Raw genomic sequence first — 10703 nt, 5'->3', positions numbered from 1 at the left:
TCACCTATTGAGTCCTGTCAGCCAATCCTCTACACAAGGACTTCTGCTTGCACAAGAAGGCTTCTCCATCCTTCCTCCATACACTCCCTGCAGCACCCCAAATTGGCTTGGGGGTCAGAAGAAGCCCAAAAAATGTGCACTGGGGAGGAGGTGGGGGGATTGCTCCATTTGGCAAGTTGAAATGATTGGTCTAATCATGGAATGATCACAAGAGTGTGGCATTGAATTCCTCCCACTATTTAACTATAATTCCTAATTACTACATTCCATCCCCACTTAAATCACAACTCACATGAAGTCCTTTAAAGGACAAATAACGAATAACACTTCTCCTCAGGTGTAGGCAGTGGTTTTTTCTAAATAAATAAATGTGTAGGGGTTACTCTCATTTTCCTACTCAATTGAAATACTGTTCCCCAATGAGGCCAAACTTAGATTCACAAAATGTTTAGGGGTTTGTGTCCCCCTGCGTCCCCCCAGAAAAATGCATTGGGTGTAGGCCTCTCTAGCTTCTGGGGTTTCTGTCCATTACTGGGGTCTCAGCAGTTTTTCTGAATGCCCCCAAATGTTCAAGTTCAGAATTTTCAGAGATTCTCATAAGCTCTGCTTCTGGGGTAATCTTCCTCTTTGGTGACTGCTGTGGTACTTCTGGTATGCCTGTCCATATAAATGCAGATATCCATTCTTGTTGCCACTGTTACCTTCTTCTTCTTTTAGTATAAAGCAAGGTTACTCACTTTGTATGCCCAAAACAAGACACTATTTATTGCTGAACAGGCTGACACACAACATAAGAAAATGTAAAAAAGCACAAGAAGCTTAAGGCTGGAGTCTTAGTTCCAACCCATAATAATTGGAGACAATATTTCATTCTATAACGACAAAGCGCATTATCTAATCCAGTGTTTCTCAACCTTTTTTGGGCCACGGCACACTTGTTCCGTGAAAAAAATCACGAGGCACACCACCATTAAAAAAGTTAAAAAAATTAACTCTGTGCCGCCCTATATTGACTATAATTATGACTGTAAGAAACACTTGCCAATTGCTGTGTTGGTTGCAATCTCCTGTAATAAGGCTTCACAAGCCGTCCGGCGGGTCAGTCATGTGTATTGGCGGCCGCCAGGCACGTGACAATGCAAATTGCCCTTCTCGTCGCCGCACGTCGCGGCACACCAGCCAGTGTCTCGCGGCACACTAGTGTGCCGCGGAACGGTGGTTGAGAAACGCTGATCTATTCAAAGATAATGCGGGTTGCGGAAGGGATGTAGAAATCCTCCTGGTTTGGGTGGATGCTGGGGATCTGCAAGACAGTGTGCTTAGGGGGCGTGCATGAATGAATGCGTAATTCTGATTGGCTAATGGGCCCCCTATTTATTCCTGGCATCTTTTGAATTTGGTCACTCATGCTGGTTTTGAATCTCCCTCCCACCCGCCGCTTGTTTTAAGGTGTTAGCCTGACATTGCTTTGCCTTTCTAGGGGTTGCCTGTATTCAGGGGCCCAGTAGGAATTTTGCCATCTGGCTGATTGGCCTTGCCATTTGGTTTTTGCCTACTGCTAAGCAAATCGTCACAACTTGTTAGGTTGGCGGTTAGGCTTTTGGCTAATTAATTTGTTGGAGGAGGGCTGTGGCATCTACATGCCGACCCTATTCTTAACATTGCTCCATATAGAAGTATTCTGTTAAAGGAATCCTGGGGCTTTGTCTCTCGTCCTTACATCCCCGCCAAATGGCGGGGCTGGGGGGCCTCTTTACAGAGACTGAGCCTCGGGGAACACTCCTGGACAAGAGGGGGGAATGTCTGGGCACAGCTACCTCCTCTCCCATTGGGTGTTTACTTGACTTCCCTTTACACGTGGGGAAGTCGGAGCTGGTCCTGTCCAAATTGGACAGATGGTGATGGTCCTGACCCAAGTGGTCAGATGGAAATGGTCCTGCTCCTACGGGCAGATGGAAATTGGTCCTGTCCCAAAGCGGGGGTCAGATGGTTTAACCAAAAGCCTAAGCCAACACTCAACTAAATAATTGTAATTAAATAAAGTTGTGGCCAAAATAATGTCAAAAACCCAAACCAAAATTAAGTGTCCTGGTGTGAGTTATTTGGGGGGATTTTGGGCATCCTCGTCACGCAAATGACTACAGTATTGGCTCCATCCTCCTTTGATAGGAAGCAGTTCTAGAACTTGTTGTCAATGCCTCAGTATGTCAGTGGCACAGCACAAATAATTTCCCATCTATATCTCTGTATCTCTGCCTGGTTCCTTCTATTTTGGCTTTGCAATAGCAAACAGCGGGGACTCCTGTGAAACGAGCCAATAACCCTATGTAGTGAAAATAAAAAGCATTCCAACTTCTGCTGGAGAATTAAGTGCCTGTATGATGTCGAAGAACCTTATTTTAACAAGAAAGATTCTCCATAGCAATGTAACTGAAGATAGGTTTTGATGTTTAGTATTTAGTATCTTTAGTATTTCTCTGTCAACCACAGACCCCTTCTTTAAAGTATTTGTTCAAAATTGCACATGCCTATTTTGAAACTTTCCATCTGTCATGAGCTCCTGCAAACTGCTCTGAAAAGTGCTGAAATTTATTAGCTTGCTTCCGTTTAATATGTACAGTATATTCCTGTGTATAAGACTACTTTTTAACCCAGGGAAATCTTCTCAATAGTCGGGGGTCGTCTTATACGCCGGGTCGTATTTCTTATACGGCGAGTATATCCCAAACTCCATATTTTAACTGGAAAAGTTGGGGGTAGTCTTATACACCCAGTCGTCTTATACGCCAGAATATACGCCAGAATATATATGAAATTTAGTTCCTGGGTTTTCTTTCTGTGACCATTCCTGTTAAACATGGGCAGATCAATCTATTTCCAGTTTGTGTAAGTTTTGCATCTGTTCATGCCATTTTACTTTTGCATCAACCTGCAATTTTTTAAAAATAAATACTATTTTTAAAAATAGTACTTAAATATGCATCTTATATCAACACATGCATTTCTGAAAAGATTTTATCCTAAAATACTTATTTTATACATATTTTATACATCTTGGTACATTTAGTGAGCCAAGAACTACTGTAAAACTATGCGGCTTGGGACCCTCGTACCTACGGAACCGCCTCTCCTGGTATGCCCCATGGAGGACCTTAAGGTCCACAAACAACAATACTCTGGAGATCCCGAGTCATAAGGTGGCTAGATTGGCCTCTACTAGGGCCAGGGCCTTTTCAGTATTGGCCCCAACTTGGTGGAACACTCACAGGAGACCAGGGCCCTGCAGAATTTGTCATCTTTCCGCAGGGCCTGCTAGACAGAGCTGTTCCGCCTGGCCTTTGGGCTGGACTTAGTCTGACCACTGTGTTTTCCTCCCTCATGGCTTGGATTTATGGACTACTTAAAACGAGGCTGCATTTTAAATTTTAATATTGTATTTTACTCTGTATTTTAATTAATTGCTTTTTATGTTTTATTGTAATTTTATTGGTGTTAGCTGCCCTGAGCCCAGTTTTGACTGGGGAGGGCGGGGTATAAATTAAAATTTCTTCTTCTTCTTCTTCTTCTTCTTCTTCTTCTTCTTCTTCTTCTTCTTCTTCTTCTTCTTCTTCTTCTTCTTCTTCTTCTTCTTAAAATTCAGAGATGTACAAAACATAAAAAGATTATATTTGTAAAGTACCGGTATAAAAAGATTTGTGTATTAGGCTGTAGACAATATTGGCTTAAATGCAGCTAGGTTGTTCTTTTTTCCATTCATATCAAAACTGGTTTGGGAGAAAATGCAGCAGCATGTAGTATTTCATTTTTTTTTTAAAAGACAGGATACAGGATATATATGGATTGTGGTTAACTGTCATGTTTCCACCACTTTCCAAACCAGTAGTGGGGGAACATAAGATGCAGAATAAACAGGAGTGTATACACAGCCTTAGTCTGGGATGTATGAATTAAAATGCTTAAAAATGCAGAGTGAACAAAATTATCTTCAGTGTCTAGAAGCTCTTGTACAACTTAAAGAGCTAGGTTGCTATTATTACATTTATTGATTACATTTTTATCCTGTTCTCTTCCAGAGCTCAGGGGAATTCATCCCTTTCCAAACAAAACTATTCAGGTGGATAAAATTTCAGGTAGTCTCTGCAAAACTTTGGGAAATGCTCTCCAAAGTACCGGTAGATGACGCATCAGTTCCATTGAATTCCATGGAAGTTGCTCCCAGATACGTATGTTTAGGAATGCAGCCTTAATAAGCGAGTTGCAGCTTTAGTGTACGTGAGCCACACTGGAACAAAACTGGATGGGGTGTGTGTGCGTGTGTGCGTGCGTGTGTGTGCGTGCTAGATTTACATATATGCTGGTGGCTTCTAACTTGACAATGACTACCCAGAGGAAAAAAAAGCTGAATGTATCAGCCAGCTAAAAAGGCAAATTCAGTTCAAGAAATGAGCTGAAAATAAAACAAAATACAAGTCTCAAAGTGCATTTTTAAATCGTTAGCCATTTTCAAAGTATCATACTTTAGTCATCCCATCTCAAAAGCGATTTTAAAATAGAATATATATATATATATATATATATATATATATATATATATATGAGTGTGTGTGTATATATAAACAGTATATATATATAAACAGAAACTAAATGAACAAGGGAGTGAAGCATCATTTGCCCTATTCTTCTGTTTTTTTAGCATCTTGAACCCAACGGGTTTCCAAAGGGAAGGGTGCAAGGGATTTGGAAAGATGGTCCAGAACAGGGGTGCCTTCAAGATGTTTTGGACCACAATTCTCACCACCCCTGACTATGGCTATGCTGCCCTTTAGATATCTGAAGACGGCTATCATACCTTCTTTCACTCTCCTCTTTCCCAGGTTAAACATATCCAACTCCCTCAACTGTCCCTCAAAAGGCTTGGTTTCCAGACCTTGGATAATCTTGGTCACCCTCCTTTGCACACATTCCAGCTTGTCAACATCCTTCTTAAACTGTGCTGCCCAGAACTGGACACAATATTCCAGGTGTTGTCTCACCAAGGCAGAATAGCTTTTTTTTTTTTTTTTTGCTGCTGCTGCTGCATCACACTGTTGACTCATGTGGTCTACTAAGTCCCCTAAATCATTTTCACACTCACTACTGGCAAGCTAGGTGCCCCCCACCTTATATTGGTGCTGCTGGTTGTCCCTGACTACATGTACAACCTTACATGTGTCCCTATTGAAATTCATTTTGCTAGTTAGGGATGCTTGATCAATAATGGTTATTTATACATAGAACTTGAATGAGCTTCTTCATACTTTTTCCATTTCTATTCCCTAGCCATGTCCATACTGTATTTCTTATTAGTTATTTCTATATCAAATTTCCTTCAATATGAAATGCTATGCATAAGCTTTATTATTTTAACTGGTGGCTATTTTTAGGCAAGTAATAGCTGTCTTGTTGGCTTGGAAGTTGAAACAGATGGAGAGAACATACTTGGGTCATCTTTTAATGAAGGAAGCAGGGCAGGGGAAGGTCGCCATTTGGGCAACTGAGAGACTCTTGACATTTGGAGAGACAGGCTGATGGCTTCCTTCCACGTTTAAATGTGACATGACATTCAGCGGTAATAAGGACTAGAGACCTCGTTCGTCTAGCAGTGCTGGAAAGCCATCACAATCACATTCTCTAATATACGTTTAAAATATGAGATATTTATTTGAGATCTTCGTTTAAATAACCAACAACGATGTAGCAAACAGTGACATTCAAATGAACCCATTAAGAGTTGCCAAATCACTAAGGAGATATATATACTGCGTACTTATGCCACACAGAGATCTTGTCCTGGAATACAGAGCATCTGACACCCTCAGGCCACCTCATTATTTTGAAGTTATATGGCCTTGGTTCTGTTGATTAATGTGCCCTGATTTTGATTGCCTGAGTTTTTAAAATGTATTTTGCAGTTGGCATTAGCTGAATGCCAATCTAAATAGGTAAAGAATGTTCCATATGACCATGTGAAAAGAAAAGTGCTTTTTCTGGAGGTGCCCTGCTACTTCCTTTTGCACCTGTTGCCTGCACATTTCATCAGGTGCCATTATCATCATTATTTGACAGCCCTTCACCCCAAGGCCCCAAGGCAGGTTACAACAATTAAAACAAAATAAAAAAATTCCTTCAGTAGCACCTTAAAGACCAACTAAGTTTTTATTTTGGTATGAGCTTTCATGTGCATGCACACTTCTTCAGATACAGTGAAATAGGAGCCCCCAGGCACTTATATAGAGAAGGGGTGGGGAGGGGGTGGGGGTGGGGAGGGGAGGGGGGATCACTCAGAAGGGTGGTGGAAGTGGGTGATTGACTGACTGATAGCTGTTGATGACCGAAAACGACTGCAAATGGTTTTGCATGAAAAAGCAAGGGTTGAGATGGCTGAAGATCGCTTATCATGTATAATGAGATAAGAACCCGATATCTCTGTTCAAACCAGGTCCCTCCATGGTTTTGAGCTTGGTGATAAGTTGTAATTCAGCAACTTCTCTTTCCAGTCTATTTCTGAAATTCTTTTGTAGTAAGACAGCTACTTTGAGATCTTGTATAGAATGTCCTGGGAGATTGAAATGTTCTCCTACTGGTTTTTCTGTCTTCTGGTTCCTGATATCAGATTTATGTCCATTTATCCTTTGGCGTAGGGTTTGGCCTGTTTGTCCAATATAGAGAGCTGAAGGGCACTGTTGGCATTTGATGGCATACACAATGTTAGAAGATGAGCAATTAAATAGTCCTGAGATGGTATGTTGGATGTTGTTGGGGCCAGTAATGATGTTGTCCAGGTGTATGTGGCAGCAAAGTTGGCATCTGGGTTTATTGCAGGCTCTGATACCAGTGTCCATGTTAAGTCTGGTGGTTGTATTATTGTGGGTGAGGAGTTGTTTAAGATTGGGTGGCTGTCTGTAGGCAATGAAAGGTCTTCCTCCCAGAGCTTGAGAAAGGGAGCTGTCATTGTCCAGGAGAGGCTGTAGATCTCTGATGATGTGTTGTACTGTTTTAACTTGGGAGCTGTATGTGATGACTAGTGGTGTTCTGTTATTTTCTTTTTTGGGTCTGTCTTGCAGCAGGTTCTCTCTAGGTATCAGTCTGGCTCTGTTGATCTGTTGTTTAACTTCATCAGGTGGATATTTTAGTTCTAAAAAGGTTTGCTGTAGATCTCTTAGGTGAGATTCTCTGTCTGTAGAGTTGGAACAGATGCGGTTGTAACGTAGGGCCTGGCTGTATACGATGGATTGTTTGGTATGTTTGGGATGGTAGCTAGAATCATAGCTGCCAAGTTTCCCCTTTTCTCGCGAGGAAGCCTATTCAGCATAAGGGAAAATCCCTGTAAAAAAGGGATAACTTGGCAGCTATGGCTAGAATCATGTAGATATGTTTGTCGGTCAGTTGGTTTTCTGTATAAGGTGGTGTCTATATGTCCATCCTGTATTTTTATAGTAGTGTCCAAAAAATGTATTTCTTGCATAGATTGGTTCATTGTTAAACAGAATGTCAAAAAACAGTTTGAAACCATTTTCTTCAACCCAAGTCCTGTTGAATGATTGTGTAAAAGTGTCATTATTGTTCCACTGTACCTTTAAGAGTCAGGAAAGATCTAGTGACTGGGGCTCTGCAGCTGTGGAGCAGCTCGACAGGTGTTGCTGTGAAGCTGATGATGCAGGGTATATCAGGGGTGTTGAGTGTTGCCTCTGTGCTGGGCGATTTCCCAGTGTGCTCTTGGTGGGTGGTTTGGTTGGGTGGGTGTTTTGTGTAAGACTAGTTTAATTGTTGTCATTTTTACTTTCTCCATTAAACCAAGCATTTGTTTAAGCCTTGGTATGACTCTATGTGTAAGTTCCTCAGCCAGCTCCTGCTGATGCAACTCACTTGCTTATAACGCTAACAAGTCCATCCACCATCCTTTAACACAAAACAAAGAAAAAGAGTTATGCTGGGGTCATTTCAGGGAAGTAAATCCAAATTATTATTGCAGACACAGTCTTTCTAGCTTATTGTAGCTATGCCGTAGTATATTACACTATTACTGCAGCAATCAATGCAATAGTTTGAAATAGCCCTTTCATACTGCAGCTCTCTTTTTAGCTGCTAATAAACTTTCTCAGCAATTTACCTTTGGGGCTAAAATGTCTCAAAGGTAGTGAAGCATGCAGCCTGGCTCACTTTATATACTGATTAAAAAAACACAACTTAGTCTTAAATTTTCCATGGCAGAACAAATACTTCCCTGCCTCCCAGCTTCCTCACTTATCCCCATGGTTGTTTTATCTGATTGATAAAAAAGCTTGTGCACAGCACTGAATGACTAATGTTTGTGCATCTTACATATTAACTTGGTTTTAGAAGTAATTGCATAGAGTTCAGTTTCATTGATCATTGACTCAAGGAAGTATTAAAAAGGTGGTCAGTGTGTGTACATGTATATAGATGACACACATGACACATATTTATAAATAAGAATCATTTTCTATAATTATGAATCCATAATTAACTGTACATCACAGGTGCCAGCCATTGGCTGGTGCTGCAGTAACAATCCATGCTGCATTCAAAGACACCAATAGTTGTTATTGTTTTATGGTAATTCAGGGAACACTGAATTTATGCGGTGGTTACATTATGGGGATAGCACATAAAGCCAAAACTGCATATAGTCAAAGCATATTGGGTGCAATGGCAGGTAGGATTTCCAAAGCCCCCCACCCATCCCCTTTTTGCTACCTTTAAAAAAATGTTGTTTTTGCCAAGCACATTAAACGTGCAAGCTAATTGCATGAATATTGCGAGTTGCCTATATAAAATTAAGATTCTATCATCAGCAACTCATCCTTGTGGTTTGAGCCCGGTAATAGAATTTCTTTAGAATAGATTTGGTAGGTGGAGAAATGTTGGTGGAATACAGTGCTACATAGTCTATTTGCCATTGGGTAGGTAAACCAGGTGGGTAGACTAGGTCTTGAACTTACTATACTTCTGCAAGTATCTTGTGATATTTCCAGAGTAAAGGTTTGTAGCACAAACAGATTGCTCATATCCACTGCCGACCCCCCCCCCCCGAGTGTTATGTTTGGCAGAAAATATCGTGGCCCAGTTCACATGGAACGAACAGCTTTGGCTGGTGGCTCAGCTCTGCCCCTTTCTGGACAGGGATAGCCTGACTTCTGCGGTCTGTGTTGTGGTAGCCTCTACGCAGTGGCATAGGAAGGGGATGCGGTGGGTGCGGTCTGTACCGGGTGTCATCACTGAGGGGGGGTGACAAAATGGCAAAAATATGTGTTTATATAATAAATAAAAATTGGGCTCACAACACTTTTTGTGTGAAAAATAACTCCCACACCCACCACACCCCCTTCCTATGCCACTGGTAGCTAGGTGAGGCGGGGGGGGCACTGGGTGCTATACCGCGGGGCCTGCAGTGTGCCTGAGCCACGCGTCCCTCCTGAGGGGCAGGCGAACTGCCTGCAAGCTCCACACTGCTTTTTCGAGCAGTGCGGGCCCTGCGTCTGCCCACTGCCTCAGCCACCCTACAGCTGAGCCCTGCCTTGGCTTGCCCTGCCCCATGGGCGGCTTGCCCTGCCCCCTGCTGCCGCACCGGGCACCTGAGTGGCTAGCTACGCTGCTGCCTCGTCTAGGCCATAGCTGCCAAGTTCTCCCTTTTTTTAAAGGAAATTCCCTTATGCTGAATAGGCTTCCTCGCGAGAAAAGGGAAAACTTGGCAGCTATGCTCTAGGCTGCATGACTGCAACACATTATACGTGGGGCTGCTTCTTAAGACGGTCCACAAACTTCAGCTGGCGCAGAATGCAGCGGGCCCTTTGCTCACCAGGGCAAGATGATTCGAACATATGACACAAATGCTGGCCTGACTGCCATGGCTGCCAATTAGCCTCTGGGCCCAATTCAAAGTTCTGCTTTCAACCTATAAAGCCTTATACAGCTCAAGTTGGCAGTACCTCAAGGAGCACCTCTCCCCATATGAACCCACCCACACCCTGCAGTCATCACCTGAGGCCCTTCTTCGTGTGCTCCCTCCATGAAAGGTCTGGAGGGTGGCAACACAAGCATGGGTCTTTTCTGTGGTGGTTCCCAGCTTGTGTTCCTCAGGAATGCTACCCTGGCACCTTTGTAACATATCTTTAGGCACCAGGCTAAAACATTCCTCTTCTCCCTTTGCCTATGTAAACAATCTATGGCCTTTTAAACTGTGCTGTGGGGTATGTTTTGCTTGTTGTTATGTTATGCATTTTCATATTTTTATAATATAAACCACCCTGTGATCCTTGGATGAAGGGCAGTATAGAATTGATGATGATGATGATGATCATCATCATCATCATAGAATCATAGAGTTGGAAGAGACCACAAGGGCCATCCAGTCCAACCCCCTGCCAAGCAGGAAACACCACCAAAGCATTCTTGACATATGGCTGTCAAGCCTCCGCTTAAAGACCTCCAAAGAAGGAGACGCCAAAGAAGGAGACTCCTTGGTAGCAAATTCCACTGCCGAACAGCTCTTACTGTCAGGAAGTTCTTCCTAATGTTTAGGTCAGGCATCCCCAAACTTCGGCCCTCCAGATGTTTTGGACTACAATTCCCATCTTCCCTGACCACTGGTCCTGTTAGCTAGGGATCATGGGAGTTGTAGGCCAAAAATCTGGAGGGCCGCA

The sequence above is a fragment of the Zootoca vivipara genome, chromosome 4 (genome assembly GCF_965207765.1).
Source record: "Zootoca vivipara chromosome 4, rZooViv2.hap1.1, whole genome shotgun sequence".
In the NCBI taxonomy this organism is placed as follows: Eukaryota; Metazoa; Chordata; class Lepidosauria; order Squamata; family Lacertidae; genus Zootoca; species Zootoca vivipara.
Note: the sequence above shows the minus strand (reverse complement) of the source record.